Here is a 7,683-nt window from a genome sequence, read left to right as displayed (position 1 = left end):
CTCAGTGGCCATCTGGCCTGGGACTTTCTATGCTCTTATGCCACTGCCATTTCTGACGTACATTCTGACGGGATACATAAATGAACTGTTTTGTTTGGCTGTCTGTCTTTAGGGCGCAGGTTGACTTCTGAAACCAGGTTCAAGAGCTCTCTGGACATTGGTATCACTCTCCGTGAGCCTTGGTGCGAGGCTCTGGAGTAGATCATAAAGAGCCCCAAGCGTAGTTCTCAAGAAACTGAGGTATGTATCCTCCATTCTCATTGTATTCATGAGTCTGAAGTAGTGCCCATAAAGCATCCTTCTGTCAGCCTGCAGCCATGGTCGAACCCAGTAACGACGACGTGGTCAAGAGTCAAGGGTCATTGCATCATGTTGCATAGTTTGCTGCTGCCTAAAAACAAAGCCTTGGGTCTAGATTTTCGAAGCTGTCCCAGCGCTAAGACAGTCGTTAGTGTCATACATTAACATCAACTTACAACTATCTTAGCGCTACGAGAGCTTCGACAATCTAGGCCCAGGGTTGCATCTTTGCGAGGACGTTGATCCATGACTATTATCGTCAGAAGGTGCAGCCCACTTTTATACTCGACTGCCGAGTTTGGCAACAAATCCGACCAGTATTGTGTCAGTGTCATATTACCTCACGAATAGCAGCCGATTTGTCGGGTTGGTGGCGGGAGATTGTTGGAAATGTCAGTCTTTGACGTTAGTTGAATTGGGAGACGCATCAGGCCACGATATGGAACAACGTGTACCCCAATCTTTTTTCAGTCGTTAGTGTCGTCAATGCGTCGTCGTTGTGAAGGCTACATCAACGCCATTGGAGACACACACGGTACTGGATTTGTGAACTGACTTTGGACACCACATATCTTCAAGGGCATATCACGATGCATAGTGACATATGATGAGATGTCGATATCAACAGTGAATACGCCACAAATCATATCATTTTAGTATAGAAATATAGAAATAAGGCACTTACTTCATCACACACACACACACACACACACACACACACACACACACAGAGAGAGAGAGAGAGAGAGAGAGAGAGAGAGAGGGTGGGGTGGGGGTGGGGGACTTTATATACATGTTAAACAGCACTAAATCCACATGAGTATGAAATCTTGAAATATCACAAAAACGGCTTGAGAATCACCAAGTTTCATTCGTAACCAACTCGTGTTTTTCCGGGACAAGCCAAATAGTGATTCATGCCCCTCTCGAAGGAGTTCATTTTGGTGCGTGAACAAGAACGTTTATTTACGTTTAAACAAGAACGATAACTCCATTCTTATTTGATACCAATGGTACTTAATATGACCGAAACACTCGTATATTGTGGTACTGTTTTGTTTTTTATGCATGTATCTTAAAGAATTAAACTTATTCGATAACGCTAAAAGAAGAAACAGTTTTTTGTTAAAGACTTATTACACCCTGCTCACCTCAGTTTTGCAAATGTATATTTCCAAATCTGTTGTAAGCGACACTAAACGGATTTGCTTTGCAGATTATGTAAATAAAATAATCTCTATTTTCATCTATAAAATCCTAAAAGTATCTAAGCACGGCTGTGATTAGGCGTGTTCTGATCGCTTTGTCGTAATTTTCGCACATAATAAGCATCGATAGAGGTTACGGAAAGGGGCGAGTGCTGACGAATGAACTAAATGTATTCAGAATGGGAACAGAAGGAGAAAGACAGCAAATTACGTAAAAACGTCCACACAGTGAATACATTTACGACATCAGTATGGAAGACATTAGGGGTCCAAATGAAAAGTTAATGTCGAGCCTGTCATCACTGGCAGCAACACAGGCCCTGCAATATCTGTGATTGTTTTTGTTTATAGGGATAATATTCCACACCTGTGAATCTTCAAGATGGCGACGAACAATGAGGCTATGTTGGCGAGGTGCCATGCCACGTTATAAGGCAGTTGTCAAACCAGCTATTGGACTGATCACAATTCTCTTCACCCCATCCCATTTTACAAACAGAATCTGAAACCTGATCCAGTTCAATCCAAAATCGTGAAATCTTGAGATTCTCTTGAGCGTCCTCAATGACGTTTACATTTTACGGACTTGGATGTATTCATTAACGACACCAGTGACCCCTGCCAGTTGACAGACAACATCACATTGTATATTGAATCTGTGTGGATTCCAATATTTTGCAACCAAACAAATAATAATCTTTCCACATACCAAGCCGTAGGTTAGATGAGAACTGAAATTCACATTAAATAAGAAAAGAGGAACATTCCGTATAAAAGTCACTGTGAAGCTGAAAGTTATTCAGAAAGAGGCACCCGTGGCGAGCCACCTCCTCGTGGTGGGTGCTGGGTAATGCTAAGAGCTCGCCGACACCCCCGTAGTGGACTCGGGGGGATATTTGGTCCACCAACCCGTTTGCCGTGGGTTGCGGCCCTGTGTCGGTGGAGGAGGGGATCCTGGTGGTTGAGGGCAATGGGAGCAGGACCAGGGATCCTATTGCTCAACACACCACTTCGGCCCTGACTTCACCTAGACGGGAGGTTGAATGGGCCCGGTTCAACCAATCGGCTGGTCACGCCAAGCCCTGAGCATTACAGTATGTAATGTTACACAAAATTTTGAGAATCGTAATATGTATATTATTAGGTCTTGGCCGATTTTTGTATCTTCTGTGAATTTCAAATTTTACTAATTCATGTTTTTGCCTAGAGTCGTATGCCCAGAAGGCGGTGGCTCATGGGCCAATCTGGTAGAATTATTAATGTTTTAATTCTTCTGCTGGAGTATGTCATCCGAGTATCCTTGGTGCTGTAAGCTGGAGGCCCGCTTACTTTGGCATTGTCCTTGTGATACTCCGTGGTGGATGGGGAGCTCGGATGACGAACCAAAGTAAACTAACCATGGCTCATGAAAACCCAACAACAAAAAACCAAAACGTCCACTTGATATTGACCCTGTTGATACTGACCATAGACCGTCTACATCGATTGAGTGTTGGCCACGTTTCATTGTAATTGAGACTCCTGACAAGACACCCTTGAAGTTGAACCCCTTTGCTGTATCCAAGGGTATTGAAGGTATTGAAGGGGATGTGAAGAACATAAGACGCTTACGTTCAGGTGCCCTGCTAGTAGAGTGCGGGCAAAAGCAACAAGCAACTAATTTGCTGAACATCAAATCTTTCGTGGGCATTCCGGTCACGGTCTCTACACACAAAACCTTGAAGTCAAGCAAAGGTATCGTTAGAGATCGAGACCGATTGTTTGATGATATGTCGGAACTTGATGTAGGATCTGAAATGAAGGATCAAGGTGTACTCCACGTCAAGCGTTTTACAACTCGGAGAAACAATAAACCATCAAAACGAACACGTATCTGTTTTCTTTTTCATGTCCTAATGCTCCCAAATCAGTGAAGGCAGGCTACTGTAATATTCCAGGTGATACCTACATCCCCAACCCGCTAAAGTGTTTTAAATGTCAGAAATATGGACACGGTGTAAATATTTGCACTTTGTCTGTTGTGTGTGCTCACTGTGGTGAGAAAACACACACAACAGAAGATTGTGACAGTGATTATAAGAAATGCACCAATTGCTCAGGCAACCATTCTTCATTTTCGAAACAGTGTCCAATTTGGAAAAAGCATATTGAGATCAATAAAATAAAATTTACACAAAATATCTCCTTTTCTGAGGCCAAAAAAACTGGTAAAGAGATCTGAACTTTCAGAAAGTTATGCTACAGTAGCAAAAACATCATCGGGGTCTAGTTCTAAAACAACATCAACGACAGACTGCCAAACTACCTTGACTTCGGTAAATTGTGACTCTCCACAGCATTTGTGCACTGCTATATCATCACAGACTGAGGAATCACTTCCTAATACCTCAAAGTCTTCTTCTGATCACAAATCATCATCTCAGTCACACTCAAAGTCTCAATCAACAGCTGATAGTCAACAAACGGTGAAAAGTAAACCGAAGCCAAAGCCTGATGCTTCCAAACAACAAAGTGGCAGAGCTCCTAAAGGGTCACAGAACAAAATTCAGTTGTTCAATGAATACGGGTCTCTTGAAGACGTGGACGTTTCTGAAAACGTCCATTCTAGGGCACATAGCTTGTCGCCCTCCAAGAGAGTGCGGGGTAGCTCCCCAATAAATCCCCCCAGTGGAACTGCAGAGGATTGAGGACTAATTTACATGAATTACAGCTATTAGTCCAAGATTTTACACCTTCAGCATTATGTCTCCAAGAGACATATTTAAAACATACAGATACATTTGACCTTCGTCAATTTAATGCATATCATTGTTTTTCACCTCCGGGTGATAGGGCCACTGGAGGATCATCCATTCTAATCAAACAAAAGGTTATGCAAAGCCCTGTTTCACTTAATACTAATATGCAAGCTGTTGCAGTGAGAATTACTTTACATGTAGCGTTTACACTATGCTCTCTTTATATTTCGCCGTCTTCGACGTTTGCCAAAACTGATCTTCAAGCTCTATATGACCAACTCCCGAAGCCCTGAATTATAATGGGGGATTTAAATGGGCACAACCCACTCTGGGGTAGTGTAACTACAAACACTAAAGGTAAATTGTTGGAGGACTTTTGTTCTGACAATGATTTATGTATTTATAATGATGGTTCCAGCACATATTTACATCCTGGTACAGGGACCTATTCTGCTCTCGACTTGTCACTCACAAATTCAGAACTACTTAATGAATTTGACTGGTCAGTCCACGATGACCTCTGTGGAAGTGACCATTTTCCTACTATACTAAAATCTGTAACTCCATCTGATGTTCCTCCATCATCAAGGCGAAATTTTAAAAAGGCTACCTGGGCTTTATATGAAACACTGTGCGCGGAGAAACTTTAACCTGAACTTTTTATTGACGTTCCTGATGCTATTACATGTTTTTCTGATGAACTGAATTCCATAGCTGATGAGTGTATACCAAAGTCCTCTGCAGTTCCACATATTCGAAAACCATGGTTCAGTGATGAATGCAAACAAGCTAGGAAGGCAAGGAAAAAAGCAGAACATTATTTCCGTCGCCATCCTATGGTCCATAATTTGAATAATTTTAAAATTTTAAATGCTAAAGCACGGCGTACTTTTAAACAAAACAAACGCCAATCTTGGCAAAAAATTATGTATCTAAAATATATTCTCGGACACCCATGTCCAAGGTATGGAACATGGTCCAGAAAATCAAAGGTAAAGGTACTAAATCTACTGTCCATCATCTTAAACATGGAGATCAATTACTTACTGATAAATCAAATATTGCCTCTAAACTGGGCGAAACTGTCACTAAACATTCTTCCTCTTCTAATTATATACCTAAATTTCAGCAGTGTCAAAAACAACAAGAAAAGAAAACTACTAATTTCAAATCTGATAATGGGGAAGATTATAATGAAACGTTTTCTATTCATGAGCTACATACTGCTCTTGATCAAGCTCATGACACTGCTACAGGAGCTGATAACATACATTATCAACTCCTGAAGCACTTACCGGAATCCTGTTTAGAAACGCTTTTATCATTTTTTGATGATATTTGGACTTCCGGGAAATTTCCTCCTTCATGGCGTGATGCCATAGTAGTACCAATACCTAAGCCAGGACGTGATCATACGGATCCATCCAATTATCGTCCGATTTCATTAACAAGCTGTGTTTGCAAGACCATGGAACGCATGATAAATAATCGACTTGTTTGGTACTTGGAAACAAATAGCCTTATCACAGATATACAATGTGGTTTCCGTTAAAATAGAAGTACTGTCAATCACTTAGTGCGTTTAGAATCATTTGTTAAAAACGCGCTGATCAATAAACAACACGCTGTATCTGTCTTTTTTGATCTTGAGAAGGCATATGATACAACTTGGAAATATGGCATTTTAAGGGATTTACATGATTTCGGTTTGCGAGGTCGTTTACCTGAATTCATAGCCAACCTTTTAAATGACAGACAGTTCCAGGTCCGTGTAGGTTCTACCCTGTCTGATCATTACAAACAAAATCAGGGTGTTCCACAAGGCAGTATTTTGTCTGTCACTCTTTTTAGCATCAAGATCAACAGTTTATCTAAAGTTTTAAACGATTCAATTGATGGATTGTTATTTGTGGATGATTTTAATATTTCTTGTCGTGGGAAAAATATGCATACTATTGAACTTCAACTGAATCTGTGTTTAAACAAAATAGATAAATGGTGTATCGAAAACGGCTTCAAATTTTCTAAATCAAAAGCCAATTGTGTACACTTCTGCCGTAAACATAAACCCCATAAAGACCCAGAACTAACTAGTGGCACCCCTATCAAAGTTGTCAAGGAGGCTAAGTTCTTGGGACTTATTTTTGATTCACATTTGACCTTTTTGCCGCATATTAAGTTCCTAAAAGCCAAATGCTTGAAGGCTCTCGATTTATTAAAGGTTGTTTCTAATTCAAAATGGGGAGGGGATCAGACTACCCTCCTTCATTTATACAGATCACTCGTGCGATCGAAACTTGATAACGGCTCCATCGCATATGGTGGAGCTTGTCAAAGCAACCTAAAACTACTTGATCCTGTGCACCACCAAGGCCTAAGACTTTGTCTCGGTTCTTTTAGAACTTCTCCTCTCGACAGTCTATACGTCGAGGCTGATGAGCCTTCTCTCAACCAACGCCGTAGAAAACTATCTTTACAGTACATTACAAAATTAGCTTCTAATGAGTCTAATCCTGCATTTAATTGTGTCTTTAATCCTCTTTATGAGGATTTGTATAACAAAACGTCTTCCCTTCTTCCGCCTCTTGGGCTCAGAATTAAGCCATTTCTTGCTGCTTCTAGTATTGAACTGGAAAATATAGCTCCTTCCCGACTTCTTTCTTCTCCTTCTTGGCAATTGGTTAGGCCCCAAGTGGACCTAACATTAACTACATTTAAAAAATCAGAAACTACTGAATTACGATACAAAAAAGAATACAATCAATTAAAGCATAAATATAGCAAACATACATCCTTATTTACAGATGGGTCCAAGGACGTTGGCGCAGTGGCTTGTGCCACAGTCATTGGATCCAGAACAATATCTTCTAGATTACCAGACAACAGTTCTATTTTTACAGCAGAAGCTAACGCCATATTAACGGCTCTTAAATATATTCAAAGACACCCTAAACGTAAACAATATATAATCTATTCAGATTCTCTTTCTTGTATTCAGGCGATTAAAAATTTATCATGTAAACATTTTTTAATTGATATTATTGCATTGTATAATAATCTTGCTACTGGCCAATACGACATCGTCTTCTGTTGGTTACCAAGCCATGTCGGCATTTCTGGTAACGCAATGGTCGATCTTGCTGCCAAGGCAGCACTCAACAAATCTGTGACACCACTTCTTGTTCCTTACAGTGATTACAAAGCCACCAATAGATCTTATATCCGTAATCTGATGCAAAAGAAGTGGGACACCCAAGTGGGTATCAATAAATTACATGAGATAAAACCTTACATTGGTTATACCTGCTTGGGTTGTCAGTCCAGATTTGAAGAGGTTATTTTACGACGATGTCGTATTGGCCACACTAGATATACTCATGCGTACCTGTTGAAAGGTAATCCTCCGTTTTGTATCCCTTGTGATGAGAGAGTCACGG

This window comes from Haliotis asinina, chromosome 6 (assembly GCF_037392515.1).
Source record: "Haliotis asinina isolate JCU_RB_2024 chromosome 6, JCU_Hal_asi_v2, whole genome shotgun sequence".
Lineage (NCBI taxonomy): Eukaryota > Metazoa > Mollusca > Gastropoda > Lepetellida > Haliotidae > Haliotis > Haliotis asinina.
This window is presented reverse-complemented; position numbering follows the sequence as displayed.